We start from the raw sequence: 16,422 nt of genomic DNA on the forward strand, positions 1-16,422 counted from the left end.
TCTTAAATACAGACTTAGCTCTGTTTATTACTTAGGAAAACCCCCAAAAACCCCAGCGTGCACGCATTGCAGGTAACCTGCTGATGACTCAGTCTGTGGTGGGTGTTCGGCTCTCTTTATCTGAAATGAGAGCTATGTAGTCGTTCCGCAGCTCCCTGCTTTGAGCAAACCGTCAGCAGTTATTCATCTGCGTCTGTTGTTACATTAAGCTCCCTCTAACGTCCTATTTTTTGATAATTCTTGATCAATGCCATCTGAGATTATATCCACTCCTTCAACCTTCCTCAATGGTAGATTCAGTCCATCTCCCCCAGACATTAGGTCCCAAATGGGAAAGATTGCCACAGTTGAGTGTTTATACCACTTCATTTCAGTCACGTGTGTGGAAAGAGTCACATGGGATGCTGCTTTGTACCCCGTTTCAGAAGGAGACCGGGGCATGGAAGAGAAGATCTGGAGATTCCAGGATGTGGGGCAGAGTCTCGAAGGAGAAGTGACATTTTCTTTTCTCTTTTTAACTTATTTTGTGCTTTTCAGAGTCACATGTCCCGATACATGTAAGTTTCTTCAGTAGTTGTGTTATTCTAAACTATATTTCAGACTCAGCCTGAAAACGTGTTCCTTCAAGACTCAGACTCCTTGAATGCAACCCGTTTGGAAAACATTTGAAATATAGTTTAGATATGGAACTCTGTGTGGAAACAAATTCTGGTAACATATACAGAAAACTAGTTGGCCATAATCCATCCAAATTTGAAGAAAAACAATTTGAAGGGAATGCCTGTCAGAAGTTATTCAGTCCCAAGTCATGCCTTCAGAGTGACCTAAGGATGCATGCTGGTGAGAAATCCCCCGACAGTGACAAATGTGGGAGCGTGCTCAGGGGGAACCGGGGATCGGTCAGCATCAGAAAAGGGGCACGGATGGCAAATCCTATACATGCAAAGAATGCGGCAAAGTCTACACACAAGAGCCAGATCTCATCCAACATCAAAAAACTCATACTGAGGAGAAGAAGCCCTACAAATGTAAAACACGTGGAAAGGCCTTTTCCTTGAAATCATCCTGCGTCAATCACAAGAAGAGGCATAATGTAGAGAAGGCGTCTGGGTGTAACGAACGTGGGCAATCCCTCAAGCAGAACTCCGCCCTCCTTCAGCACAGGAAAGCAGCTGGACAGAAGCCCTGTGGCTGCAATGTCCGCGCAAAGGCTTCCACTTCCAAGTCAGATCTCTTGAAACACCAGAGGACACACACCGGAGAGAAACCTTATAAGTGCAGCATATGTGAAAAGGCCTTTGCCCAGAAATCAAATGCCGTGGACCATGAGAAAATTCATACTGGGGAGAGAGCTTATGAGTGTGATCTATGCGATGATACCTTCATCCTGAAGAAAAACCTGATTCAGCATAAAAAAATCCATACTGGGACCAAGTCCTATACTGGTGATAGATGTGGGAAAGCTTTCGTTCAGAGGTCAAACCCTCACACCTATCAGAAAGTTCACAGCGGAGAGAGGGCCTACAGCCGTCAGAAGTGGGGAAAATCCTTCAGCCGGAAGCTAGGCCTCAATTTGCATAGAAAGACCCACACAGGACAAAAACCTTACAAATGTTCTGAATGCCAGAAGGCCTTCATTGACAAGTCCTATCTCGTTAGACACCAGAAAAGAATGCATAACAGAGAGGAACCCTGTGCACATGAAAAACATGGGGATGCCTTCCCTTGAAGGGTAGCCAGGAATAGTTTCCTAGGAATTCAACCTGAGCTGGCCTGTCATTAGACGAGGACAGTGAGGACTTAATATCCGAACTCTCCCTTGAAAAGTAATTTGGCTTATGTGCTCAGCAACCATTTATTAAACACCTTTTGCATACCAGGAACTTTTAAACACTGAGGATGTAGCAATAAACCAAACCTGCCAAAAACCCTCATGGAATTTTATTCAAGCAAATAATGACCAACGGTATCCATTTCTTTAAAAATGTAAATACTTTTCACTTACTGGGGTTGATAAACATAAGAAAATATAAAAGCATAGTGTTGCATCAGTAATATGTTCTGGATTGAGTATATATTTTATTTGGGAACACATTAAGTAAATACATTTAGAAGCCCAGGAGAAACAGTAGTAAAACACCTGATAAATCTACAAAATTGGGAAAGGAAGAGGAGTACATGGACATTTCTACCTGTAAAAGTGTCTCCTCCTCTGGGTTTTCCAAAAGAAAGTGGGGATGAGTCAGCTCACTTGATGGGTGGGAGAAGAAACCCCAGCACGGTCAGCTCCAGCCATCCTGGGGTTCCTGTCTGCTGGAAGCAATCTGCCCGCAGGCAGCACCTTACTTCTCCAGGTCTCACGTGTGTGCGTCTGCTTGGCAGGCCCAAGGCCACGTGTGGACCCGGGGATGTAAGGTGGCCTCGTACATAAGCATTGTAAGCTATCCAGTCTTCGCAACTGTGCTGCCAGTTTTCTAAGCCATAAGCTGGGAATAACACTACCTACCCATATTTGTTGTGGAGACTGAAGACTGAATGACCTCATAAAACATAGGATAATGCCTGGCATAGAGGAATCGCTGAGGAAGTATTTATTATTATCAGGCATGCTCTGAGATCTCTCTTGGCTCTGACACACTACAACTTTGCACACAATTTGAATAGTTAATTTGTTAGAAAAGGCATTATTTCCGAATCTTTACTATGCCTTGCTTGACATACAAATGGCACAGTTCATTTATCCAACATGGGAGATAATTTTAAGGCTATATATGGACCCGTCTGTAGTAATATTAGATCGCATTGATGGCATCAAAAAGAAAGCTCACCTTAGAATAATTATGTTGTTAAAATGTCTCATAATTACCCATTTCCCTTTTAGGGAGAGTGCAGAAGGAAAACGGCCCCTTTCTGGGAATCTTCAGCACCTTGCATGTAATAGCCTGTTTCTCTCTCTCTGGACACGGTCTTGCGTGCGTCACGGTGCTGCCAGTTTTCTGCTGAAAGTGACGGGCCACTTCGTTTTATGGCACATTTGTTTGTAAATTGAGTTCATTTAAAGAAGAACTGTTAGGCAGAGTTAGATCATGTGGGAAATTTGCAATGGTGGTCCTGCAGAGTCTAAGGTGTGGGGATTCTTGATTGAACGGGGTCAGAACCCAAGCTCGGAAAGGCAGCCTCACCGGAGTCTGATTCCTGTCGGAAAAGCCGGGAAAGACCACTCGATGCTTGGCCTCCAGCACCACCCAGCGACAACATGCAGCACCTGCCGCAGAAATGCACGACGCAGGCCCGCCCGCCGGAGCGACGGGGTCAGGCAGCCGAAGGGCGCCTGCCTCCAGAGTTCCTGCTCTCTCCGGACCTGCACGCGCATTAAAGGCTTAGCAAATTGCAAACGTCCGGACGGGCTCTTAGCTTACCTCCTTGTGTTGGTGGCCTCGGTCCTTCCTGGCCCGTGAAGCCTACATGTAAAAGGAAAAGAGGAAAGAAATCTCGATTACTTAGAGCAGAGCCTTCTCAAGGTAAGTTTTCGGGAGCCCCCGACGCAGGACCCCAGCACTGTTTACACGGCCCCACCCGCCACGTGACTCTGCTCGAGCCCGCCGACCGGGAGCGCCGTCCTCACCCGGGGGCGGTGCTGGGGAGACGCCGGGGACACTGGGTTGTCACAGCCGGCCTGGGTGGGGGCGCGGGGGATGCTTCCGGCACCCGGCGGGTGGAGGCCAGGCCGCGGCCCGTGCAGGACGCGCGGCCGCCCAGCCCCCGCCCGCAGCGCCCAGGCTGCGGAGCCCGCCGTCGGGGGGCTTCCCCCACACCGCCCGCTGCCCCCCACGCTCCCCTCCGCCAGCGTCACCCACCGTGCGCCGGTCCCGGCCCCGTAGGCACGGAAGGTGCCGGAGGAGAACGCGGGCCCAGCCGGGGGCGGTTTGCACAGCCTGGGCTCATCAGCCCCGCCTGGGGGCGTCTGCCCTTGTAACCAGCCCCTAACATCCAGCACGTCTCAGATCGATGATCTGTGAAAACCAGGGCCCGCCGTGGCCAGTGTAGGGGAACACAGGCGCCCGGCAGGGGAGGCCGAGGTGGTGACGCCGCGTCCGTGCGAACGAGGGTGGAGTCCGCGAGGGGCCGGGTAGCTCGGCCCCGCGTGCTCACGTGATAAACGCCGACAGCGGGGCCAGAACAGGGGAGGAAGGCGGCCCAGGATGCTGAGAAGCGTCCTGACGCACAGGCAGCGTCTGGTGACGGAGGCCGCGCGAGGCTCCTGCGGGGGCCCACGGAAGGCTCCTCGGAAGCGGAGATGTCGGCCCCGGGGCGCGCAGGCCCCTTCCCCCTCGCCAGAGACAGAGAGGCCGAGGGGGACAGGGACAGACAGGCACGAGGCAGAGTATGACTGGGAAGGAGAAGAAATCTCCGGTTTTGTCCGGGTTTTCCCGGGTGGGGGTTGCATTGCCCAGGGTAGGGGACGAGTCGGGAAGAGGAAAATGACTTGAACTGTGGAAAAGCGCAGAGCGGGGCTGGTGGGGTCAGATGCCACCGGGACCCTGTGCGCACGCCTGGCTTATTTCACTGAGCATAATGTCCTCCAGCTCCATCCATGTTCCTGCAAATGGTAGAATTTGTTCCTTTCTTATGGCTGAATAGTATTCCATTGTGTATATGTACCACATCTTCTTTATCCATTCATCTACTGATGGACGCTTAGGTTGCTTCCATATCTTGGTTATTGTAAAAAGTGCTGCAATATACATAGGGGTGCATATGTCTTTTTGAATCTGAGAAGTTGTATTCTTTGGGTATATTCCAAGGAGCGGGATTCCAGGCTCAAATGGTGTTTCTATTTTTAGTTTTTTGAGGAACCTCCATACTGCTTTCCACAATGGTTGAACTAGCTTACATTCCCACCAGCAGTGTAGGAGGGTGCCCTGTGTTTTTACTTGCTAATCTGGCAACCCTACCGCGGTTCAATAGCCCAGATCTGCATTTCAGAGCCACCCAGACAGAGCCCAGAGAGCTCACCAGGGGCAGGGGTGCCTTTAAAGACCAAGGTCAGGGGGTGGAGGTGCAGCCGCGGGGGTGTTCCTCTGGGGCACGTGGCTGGTGGCTCTACCGCTGCCTTCTCTGCCCCCCACCCCTCCTCGGTTTCCTGTTACAATGGAGGGTAGAGCTGTGCCTGGCTCGAGGGCTCGAGGACTCTTTGGAGGGGAAATGAGATGGCTTTGATAAAGCATTTCTCATCGGAATCTGGTGCCCAGAATCCAGACTATGAGAGTTCCCTTCCACAGAATTATCGGCCCAGTCTTATTTACGCATATGCCGGCACACATGCACATACAGTCGTGTTCCTAGGGAAGCAACAAATACATCCCAATATTTTTAACAAGAGGGTACAAATTAGGTACTTTTTTAGGGGATGTACCTAATCATCCCTAGGGAAATTGATTCCAGAAGCGTTCTACACTTAGTGTGGCCAGACAGCATGATAAAAGCTTCTAAAATACATAAAGCCTGGGTATTAAAGAAGGCATGTTGTCAGTTCCCACAGTCTGGATGGAAGCTGGTGGAGGACTGAATCCAGGGGTAATCTGCGAAACAGGTGGGTGTTCACATCAATGTGGTTTTAAACAGATGTCTCTGGATACTGCCAGTATTGTTTCATGTCTAAGAGAAACCTTCCCCACCCTTAATTACATGGCGATATATATAATTCTTGGACTCCGGACTGACCTTCAGCTCAGTGGAAAGTCCTGTCGATGATTTTCGAGCTGGGGTTTCATCTGGCCACTGGGGAGACACTAATGTCCTGATATTTTCTCCCAGAGCACAAGCTCGCTGTGCTTTGTGCTTTTCACGCCTCAGTGGTGGGCCTCCAATTCCTTCTCCATTCCCGCTGCCCCCAGCAGATCCACACCTCCCCCATACATCCCCAGATGGCTGTAGGAACACCGTGATCTCTCTCTGTTGGTGCCAGGCAGGCCCTCTCGGCAAACCCCACTGGGATCCACCGAATCGCTCGAGGTGGAAACCCGGAAGTGACTCCTCATTTATGCCCTTGCCTGGAACCCCTGCATGCAATCCGTCTGCAGTGGCCATCGCACTGACCTTCTCCTCACCCGTTGTCTCCAAAATACAGTGTGCGTCCCTCTCTCTCCTGCGCCAGATCACTACCACCTTAGGCCTCTGTGTGAGGCCGGTGCCCTCGTTTCATTCAGGCCTCTCTGTCTCCCGACTGCTTGGGTGTGAATCAGGTCCTTGTCTTGGTCCCTGCAAAACCATTCATTTGAACCTCATCCTGTTGCCAAGGGAAGAAAATCTGGGGAGAGGAAGAGAAGGGTCGGCCTCATGAGGGAGAAGAGCGTGGGGACTGGAGCCAGTGGAAGCTTCAGGTTTCTCTGAGACGGAGCCAGTATTGTCCGTGGTTTGTGGGCTGTGAGGTTTCCGTTAGCCCCTGAAGACACCAATTCCGGCCCCTCACTGTCCTGGTGCACCTACAGATATGTGTGCGTGTGCACTCACGGGAGCTGCACAGGTCCGTGTGAACATGTGCATTGTCATAAACACAGAGGGTGTATGAATCTGCTGAGGCTCCTATAACAAAGTGCTACAGACTGGGTGGCTTAAACAACAGACGTGCCTCACGGTTCTGCAGGCTGGATGTCCAAAGTCAAGGTGCCAGCAGCCTTGGTGTCTGGTGAGAAGCCCTTCCTGCTTCGCAGGCGCCTTCTCACTATGACCTCACATTGTGGGAGGGGACAAGCGAACTCTCTGGAGCCTCCTTTAAAAAAAAAATTGAGTTGTAATTGACATATAAACATTATACTACTTTCAGGTGTACAATGTAATGCTTCCATTTGTATATGTTTCGAAATGATCCCCAGAATAAGTCTAGGAACATCCATCACCACATGTGGCTACAAATTGTTTTCTCTGTTTTCTCCTGTGAGGAGAACTTTTAAGATCTACTCTCTTAACAACTTTCAAATATGCGATACAGTATTACTAACTATAGTCACCTTGTGGGGCCCCTTTTATAAGGGTGCTGATCCCATTCGGGAGGGCTCCCCCTGCCACCCTCCCGAAGGCCCACCTCCTAACCCATCACTCTGGGGAGTAGATCTCAGCCTATGAATTTTGGACAGAAACATTGGTCTGTAGCATCAACCTAAGTCACCACCCCATCCACCAACCCCCACAGTGTGCAGAGACAGTCTCTACCTATATGTGTACTTATGTATTATATTACATATTTTACATATTATTAATTATCTATAGTTTATGTTATAATACTTTTTATTGCATTGTATATATTTTTACATGTTACATGTTCTTTTTCCCCTTTTTTACACAATAGTAGCCACCCTTCACATTATTAGGCACCTTGCTTTCACTTCACTGTAGATTTTACCCTTTGGTCCCTAAAGAATGTCCTTAGAATTTCACACAGCTGCATAGAATTCCATTGAGTGCGTTTTATCAGAATTTAGCTAGTCCCCTCTTGTAGAACGTCTGAGTTTGTTTCCAGCAGCTTGCTATTACAAGCTGTGGTACAATAAAAACTAGAGTTGATAAAAATTTAAGTTTGCATTCACCAAGCAGAGCCTGCCAGCAGGACTGTGGCCCCATGTCCCAGGCTGACGCTGACTCCCCGGACTCCATGGATTTCAGATGATCTCTCTGCATGCATGTTGTAATAATCTCTGAGTTGTTCGTCCCACTGCCTGGGACCATGACATAAGCACTTGAAGTGTATTCCCCACATACTTCTGTGCAAATCTTCCCCTCCAAGCCACCATCTCGTACCTCGGACCAGGATATTTTAGAGCCAGAATGGCCATGCTTTTGAAAAAACAATCTGTGAGCAGGCCCCTCATCATTAGAAGAAAATAATGACAAGAGTTTATACAGTTTTGTGGAAAAAAAAACAAGCCTGCACTTGCTCAAGCAGATGTTCACTGCCCTGTCCCCCATGCCATCCGCCTCCCTTCCTGAAGCCACTGAGACTTTCCCCAGCCACCGAACGTCACTCCGGGAAGTGCCTGTTCTGAGATTTGGAATTGCGATTAATAAGCTCAGCATCTCAAATCAACAGCCATCGTTTTCTGGATGCACTGCCAAAAGTCTCCATGTACTTTTTGCTTCCACTGATCTTGAAAGTAGTCATGCAGGATTCTTTGGTTTCATTCAAATTACCGTTGGTTTCTTGGGCTGGCTGGGCGCTCACAGGTACCGGAAGGTTGCCCGACAAGTTCCGAAACAAGGGTAAGTGGACCTTCACATGTGTGTTCCTCCGGAGAAAGGCACTGCGAGCTTTTTCAGCCCTATTGTCATTCCTTACAATAAGTGGTTTTTTTGCAATTATATTCAAGGGCCTACAAAGCCCCAGGCACTCAATCAGCTCATGTGGAAGGAAGAATGAGACGCTGTTGAATGGTGAGAACAGGCCGGTAGGGCCCCAGCAGCTGGGGCAGCTGCAGAACGGCCAACCGTGACTCCTCTAAGTCAGGAGCAGCTTGCATGGCCATTTTCTTTCTCAACCCCCCTTTCTGCATAGACCCCATCTAAGGACACCTCTTAACCAGCACTAAAGGATTGAGTGCCCAGTAATAGGGGTGGTGGGAGGGACTACGGGACTTAAACCCTCCCTCACACCCTCCCTCACACCATCCCCACTGGCCATTGTGATGTCCACCCTCAGGGGTTCTCATAAGGTAGCCACTGACTGTTGCCATGGAAACTGGTGAGGGAGACAGGAAGCCAGGAGGAGATGTAGCGGGCAGCCCAGAGGCTGGCATTTCCTGGACCCTCCCGTCACACAATGTATGGAGCAGAACCCTGTCTTGGCACAGAGCAGGTGGCCAATAAACACCTGCATTTTTATTTGTGAGTGCATGAAAATACAGGGTCTTTGGTAATTGACTCCACCTCTGTGAAGCCTCAGTTTACTCTTCTCAACGGTTATAATCATCTTCCCAGCTGGGAGGACGGTTGGGGGGATCCGATGACCCCCTGCCCACCCAGGGCTCACTACCCAGGTGGCCAGAGGGGTCATCTGGGCAGGTAAGGCCTGTTGAAGTGCAAATTCCTGGGCTGCTCTCCAGACTTCCTGAAGCAAAACATCTTGTCCGAGGCACCCATCCCCTGGACAACCCAGCACTCTTTGCCTCTTTACTCTGATAATTTTCTTCACAGCACTTTGCAGAGCTGTGGCTGCCGATATGGTAGCCGCAAGCTTCTTGTGGCTGTTGAGTGCTTGGAACTGCCTAGTCCAGGTGAGATTCACTGAGGCTGTGAAAGACACACCAGAGACTGAAAACCTAGTAAAAAAAGAAAAAGTAAGATATCTCATTGTCTTGCTAATGGGCTTCAGCCCTGGGCAAGTTCAGTATGGATTTGGTGTGACCAAAGAAATGACAGTAGGATGTTCTTGGGGTGAAAGGGTTACACCCAACTTTATTTCCAGGTGGCAGGTCACTCACTAAAATCCCGTCCACTCGGAGCGAGTCTGTGTGCAGCAAGCCGGTCTCTGCCTGTGGGCCCCTCTGCCCCCCAGCCATCCTCTGGGCCTCTGTTCTCAGCACTGCCACCACTCCAGCCTCTGCTCTGCTCTCCTGCAGCCGTGCCACTGTGTCACCCAGAGCACTGGGCAGGGCTGAAGCCAATAACAACACATTGCCCACATGCATGTAGTGAGCTAGCCAACCAGGGCCAGGTGAGAATTCTGGCCACAGGAACCTTCACTTTATCCACACTCTGATCATTGTTTTATCCTGGTGTCTTGATTTAAATGATAGTATTTTCCTTATGTTGGATTAAATAAAGCCTATTGTTAAGATGAATTCCACCTATGTCTTTTTACCTTTCTAAATGTGGCTACTGGAAAACTTAAAACTGAAAGCATGGTGTGGTGTGCATGTGTGGCTGGGATTGTATTTCATCACCTGGTTTTAGAGTCTGGAATGGTCTTGCCAATTTATTCTGTAATTATTGGCTTTCCGCATCCCTGCATGACAGTCATCTATCCTGTTCATCCTGCATTCCCAGCACTTAGGACAAGTAAGTGCACGTAGCTGTCCCCAACTATATGTTTCATAACTCCATGAAGCATCAAGTGGCTCTTTGGGGACTGGGCAGATCCTTGGAAGTCACAAAGCCACAGAGGAGGATCCTCAACACCTCTCCTCAGGAGGGCAGCAGTTTCTCCGCACAGGAGCCTCTTCACTGGTCGTTTGCATGTCAGCTAAAGCTGGGTCTCATCTGACCTGTGAAGTTCTGGACCCGGAGAAACGAGGGACGTTAGGGCTGGGGTCTGAAACCACAGTTCCGGTTTGGGTTGGCAGGCACAGCTCCTTCCGGCCTGTCAGTCAGACAGCTGCCCTGCTCACCGGTCCCCTTTACCTTTCCTCGTAGATGCCTGACCGCCTCCTGCGCAGGCAGCCCCAGACTCTCCCTGGGTTATTCTCCAGAGGACATGATACTGTCGGGGTTTTAACGCATCTACACCGATGAATACAGACACAAACGTGTGTCATATACATCTATGCACATCTACTTACCTGTAATAAATTTACATTTGTGTATGTATATTTATATGTCACACAGATATTATTTTTATACATAAATATATCCCTTTGTATTTGCTCCATCTTCCAATCGGACGCCAAGTGCCATGAGAACAAGGCTGCGTCTTTTTGGACGCCCAGCACCTGGAACGGTGTCCGGCAAACAGGACACAATGAATACCTGTTGAAGGAATGACTCGGTCAAGAAACTGGTCACCCGGGAGAACAATGGCCGTGCTGCGCAGCAGCAGCCTATGATTTCGACACGACACACACGTTTGGGGTTTCTTTTTCCCCTTTCTGCGAAGATCCCATTTTCCACGGGATGCGCCCGGCCCAGAGAGGAGGCGTCAGGCCTGCGCCCCCCGCAGCTCAGCGGGCCCGGCCGCCCCGCGGCCCCGGTCCTCACGAGCGACCGCGGGTCTCGGGGACGCAGGCTGAGCCCTGTCGCCGTGGAAACTGCAGCTGGAGCGGCGATGCGGAGGCGGCTGGGAGACTCGGCGGGGAGCTTTCCAGACCGGGTGGGGCTGAGAATCCCGGCCGCCACCCGAACGGTTCTCAGTACCCGTTTGAACGGAGATATGGACCCCGCCTTCCTCAAGACTTGGTTTTCTTTCCGAGAAGTGGGCAATGTTTTTTCCCGGAGCCCGGGGTTGCGGTGCCCGTCCCAACAGGCTGCTCTCACGTCACGCGGCGCCACGCCGGTCGGGGTGCGGCCGGGGTCCCCAGAAAATGTGTGCTGGACGCCCCCTGCCTCAGAACGGGGAGGGGGAGACGGGCCGCGCAACGCAGCGTGCGGAGCCCCGGGCTGCCCCGCGCCCCCCTCCCCTGTCCCGGCTCTAGTCAGGCGGCAGTCACCGCAGCACCTGGAACGGTCTTCATTCCGTTTTCTGGCTTTACCGACATACAGTTGACAAAAATTGTATATACAATTTTTTACAAGCCTCTTTTATTGAAATGTAGTCGGTATACGGTGTTATAATGGTTTCCGGCACCCAGCATAGGGATTTGACCATTATCTACAATACCAACTGCTCACCACCTTAAGTGTAATTACCCCCTGTCGCCATACAAAGTTATTACAATATTATTGGCTCTATTCTCTATGCTGTACTTGACTAATTTATTTTGTGATTGGAATTTTGTCCCTCCTTATCCCTTTCACCTATTTCACCCATCCCCCCACACTATATACAGGTTTTATTTGTCAGCTATATAATGTGATGTGAAAGCTTGCACACTGTGAGATGATTACCACAATCAAGCTAGTAAGCATAGCCCTGACCTCACATAACTTACCTGTGTGGGGTAGAGTGTGTGACATTTAAGGTCGATTCTCTTGGCAAATGTCAAGTATGCAATATTATACAGCATTAATAACCACAGTCACCATGCTGCTCATGAGCTCCCCAGAATTTATTCAGCTTGCATAACTGAAACTTTGTATCTTTTGACCAAAACCTTCCCACTTTTTTATAGGCTGTTTCTCTTTTATTGTCTCCTCCCCACCACCACCACCACCACAGCAGAGGAAATTCCACTCCATGAGAAAGGAGACTGTCTCCTTGGTCGCCTGCACCCTCAGCCTGCCATAGCGCGTGGCAGAGAGGAGCTACCTCGTGCGTAAATGTTTGTGGACGTAGTGGAAGCATCGATGACTTGCTTGGAGGAAGGGAAGATCTCTGAAAGGCAGAAGGTGCAGAGTAACACTTCCTCTGAAAAGGGAACAGTCACCTCAAGCTCAATGCAAACTGGCACTGGTAAGAGTCTGGATACTGGGGTAATAGGGAGTAGCAGAGAGTGTGGCATACGGGAGAAAGTGTGTTTTCCTGAAATGGGCAGCTGCTTCCAGGCACTATCCAGTGGCTTGCCTGCATGAAATTGAACCCAGTGTTGCTAGATATGAATTCTCAAGAGAAATTGGAAAAGCATATTTTTACATTGAAACTTCCCAGGATTTCAATGCTGCTTCAAATGCTCAAAAATTATTGGTGGGCATGGAAGCTGGCACAACCTTTGTGGTGGGTGATTTGGTATTATCAATGCAAAACGTGACTGCCTGTACCCTTTGACCCAGCAATTCCACTTTAAGGAATATACCACACAGACACATTTACATATGTGTGAAATAGCATATGTACATGGTAAAGAACACCTTTGTTATAACAAAGGATTGGACCCAACCTCCATATCCACAAGGAGGGGCCAGGCTTAATGAGTTATGGGGCATCCATACACTCATGTACCCTGAATCTATATGGAAAACGAGTAAGTCATTTAAGTCCTGGTATGGAATGATCTCCAAGGCTTACGTTTGAGCTAACGTGGACACAAATCTTAACAGGCCCCACTCTAGGACCTTCGCAGACATTAACTCATGCAGCCCTCACAGGAGTCCCCCTTTTAGAGCTGAGGAAATGGAGGCACAGGGCAGCTAAGAACCTGTCCCGAGCCCCAGTGTACTGGGTCCAGATGCTGGGAGTCATACCTACACAGGTGGGTTCAATCACATTTCTAGCCACAGTGCTGCCATCGTCACATTACATGGAACATAGAAAGTTGCAGAAAAACAGGTGCAAAAATCATTCATGCTTCTTTCAAAAATAAATAGTGGTCGCTGACAATGCAGTGTGCTTAGAATTACTCAGAAATACATAACTGACGTGGCTTCCAGGGTGGCATGGGACAAGGGTGGGAGATGGGATCCTCAGTGCAGTGTTTCCCACGAGGTGGTTACATTTGCAGAGTTAGGGTGTCGTCCCCATTTAGGATGGGATTTTAACTACCATTAAAAATGAGAAAAATATAAAACAATGCTGGCGGCTGTGTCTTCCAGAACTTATCAGTGCCTGCCATCATGTGGCATGTTTAGTTCCTCATGTGTGCCACTGCATATAAGATGCAATAAGCAGCCTTACAGGAGGCATTGAGGGTTTGCCCTCCATCCCCCAGTGTCCTAGAACAAAAAGCCTGGAGCTTAAAAGGGGTACAGAATTAATGTATTAACAGAATTATCTATGTTCATCATCTAATCAAATAAATGTATGTGGAATAAATAATTGGCTTAGTTAATGAACAATTTGGTACATGGGTGAGGTTTATGTCACTGGCTCTAATGGCTGATTTGGGATTTCTTTTTTTATTGGAATGTAGTTGATATACAATATTATATTGGTTTCAGTGTACAGCGTAATGACTGGATATTATATACATTACTAAATTCACCAGGTAGGTGGAGTTACCCCGTGCTATGATATCAGGACGTGCAGTATTATTGGTTATAGTCCTTATGCTGCACTTCCATTCCTATGACTAACTTACATTTTACGATTTGACGTCTGCACCTCTTTATCCCCTCCACCTATTTCGCCCATCCTCCCCCCGCCCCACGGTGGTGTCTCAGAGGCTGCAGAAACTCACGTGGACTTTCTTCTCTTTTGCAAAGATCCCTGTGTGGGAATGCATTTTAACTGCGTGAGAGTCGTGGGAGGACTGCTAATCGGGACCCATCCCCGCAGGCTGGCGCCCTCAGCCCAGACCTTCCCGTCCTTCTCAGCCTGCAGAGCCCGCCTTCCGCGACGTGCGTTGCTATGGAAACCACAGCCTGCGACAGGGGCGGGCAGGATGGGGGGCCCAGCGAGAAAGAGAATTGTCACGGGAGCCGCAGGCGCGTTTAGAACTTCCTCGAGTCCTCATTAGGCACGTGCAGGAGAAACAGGCGGACTGAGTGAAGACCACCTCGCATTCATCCAGCATATGCAAGATCCTGTCACATAACCAGCTGGCGATCGGTACCGAACTGTTAACGGGACGTTTTCATTCCGTTTCTCACAGGAGTCTTTGACACCCGGACTGTGCTTTGTGTCAGCAGGTGGGGTCCGCGCTGGGCCCCCACCCCGGCGGCCTCGCCCGGCCCCCCGCCCCCCGGCCCGCCCCCGGCCCGTGCCGAGAAGAGGCCGGCAGAGGGCGCGGGGAGAGAGCCGCGGAGCCGCTCCAACACCCTCCGAGCCGCAGAGGATCCGGTCCGCAGGGCCCGCGAGGCGGCTGCGCTCCGGGGCCGGGGCCCACCGCGCCGGGGAGATGGGGCGGCCGGGCGCGCGGCCGCCGAGCCCGCACACCGGATCCCAGCCTCTCTGCTCCCTCCCCAGGCGCGTCCGTCCTGCCGGCCCCAGGGCGTCCTGTCCTCCCCGGGCTGTCCCCGCGTCCCCCTGCCTCCTGTCCGTGGGGCTCCCCGCTGCACTCGGGGTGAAATCCGAGCTCTGCAGCCTCGCCTCCCCCTGCCGCTCCCACCTGGGCTCTGGGCTGATGTAGGCCGGGTGGTGACCCCCCAAATTCACGCGTTGGGGTCCTAACCCCAGGATCTCGGTATTTGTATTTGGAGGTGGGGCCTTTAAAGAAGTCATTGAGGTAGACGGAGGCCCAGTGGGGGTGGCCCGAACCTGGCGTGACCGGTGGCCTTGCACAGGACATTGGCGCAGAGAGCGCGCGCGGCGGGGCGGCCGGGGCCCGAGACCCCAGCCCTGCCCGCCCCGGTCTCCGACGCCTGGCCTCCAGAGCTCTGGGGAAACACACTTCCGCCGTTTAACGGACCTAAGCAGCGCCCGCCGTCCCCGCGGGTCCTGGAGGCGGGGGCCCCGCGGTGACGGGCTTGGTGGCTGTGGCGCCGGAAGCAGACCAGCCCTGGCTGCGCCCGCGGCTCCCTCCCCGAGGCCGTGGAGGCTGCGCGGGGATGAGGAGCCCCGCCACCTGCCGTCACTCCGGTCCCCCCCTCGCGTGTGCGCGCGCGGGGCCGAGGTGGGGAGGTCTGTCCCCGGGCGATCCCGGCGACCTGGAACGGTCACCTGGCGGCGACAGGAGAGGCCGCTGGAAAGCAGGACCGGGGTCTCCTGCTTTATTTCATTTTTACTGTTATTTTAATTTTAAATATAAAGTAATTCCTTTTCCGGAACAGGTAATACATCCCAGACGTTCAAAAAGGTGCACGTGATGTGCCCTCCGTCGCGGGCCCGGTGGTGAGGCTGGGCAGGCAGGCCTCCGCGGATCCCCATTCGCTCCCTTCAGTTGTTTACCTCGCCCTGAAGCCGCCAGCGACACGGCCAGCACTTCCTGTTCACAGGGCAAGTGAATATGGGTGCACATCTCCCTTTCTCACATACATCAAGCATATGAGACCCACTGTCTGGTATCTTGTTCTTTTTTTCATTTTTTTCCCACCAAAATACATTTGGAGGTCATGCCACATTGGACTCTGAAGCACGTGTGTGTTCCTTTTTTATAGCTGTATACTATTCCATTTTATGGATTAAACTAGAAATATTATTATTACCATAACTCTTCACCATGTATGTATGGCTAGGCACTATCCAATCTTTGACAATAAAAAATGATGATGAAATAACATGTTTGGTGAGTGAGCACGGAGAGATTGGGTGTGACGCTGTTCCGGGGAGAGAGCGTTCCATCAGGCAGGAGGCTCAGTGCCCACACACCCATACTCTGTGAATTTCATATATCTGAAAACATCTGTCCAGGGAATGTTAATAATCTCTGGATACTTTGGTATCTGTTCATCCTGTGTATGGAATTGCCCTGTGCTCTGCACGGTGACAGGGTCCTTCTCCCATTGCTTATGTCACCGGTTCAGAGCTGTGCAGGGAAGGGTTAACTTTCCCCAAAGAAAGGTTCGACCCTTTGTCCCTGGATCCTGGGGAATGATCTCTAAGCCCTTGGAATGTCCTTCCTGATAAAAGTGCCTTTTTTTACCACCAGAAAAGAGAAAAAGGTTGGCAACTGAACTATGACTGCCATCGCTGCCCACCAGGGCCTGATTTCGGGGACGTGAAATGTGGGGCAAAGAGGTGCATCT

The 16,422-nt window shown here is 50.9% G+C and overlaps 1 long non-coding RNA gene across 2 annotated transcripts; it reads right to left on the reverse strand.

Moving 5' to 3' along the window:
* Window positions 1-4,910, reverse strand: LOC118932676 (uncharacterized). Of its 2 annotated transcripts, XR_008995471.1 has the most exons (4): window positions 3,858-4,910; window positions 3,420-3,461; window positions 2,507-3,195; window positions 1-2,420 (listed from the first exon to the last, which is right to left on the reverse strand). It is a non-coding gene; the product is annotated as an uncharacterized LOC118932676 (long non-coding RNA). The 2 variants fall into 2 exon arrangements; XR_008995470.1 differs by having other exon boundaries at window positions 1-3,195.
* Window positions 4,911-16,422: the final 11,512 nt, after the last annotated feature.

This window comes from Manis pentadactyla (genome assembly GCF_030020395.1).
Source record: "Manis pentadactyla isolate mManPen7 chromosome 15 unlocalized genomic scaffold, mManPen7.hap1 SUPER_15_unloc_1, whole genome shotgun sequence".
Lineage (NCBI taxonomy): Eukaryota > Metazoa > Chordata > Mammalia > Pholidota > Manidae > Manis > Manis pentadactyla.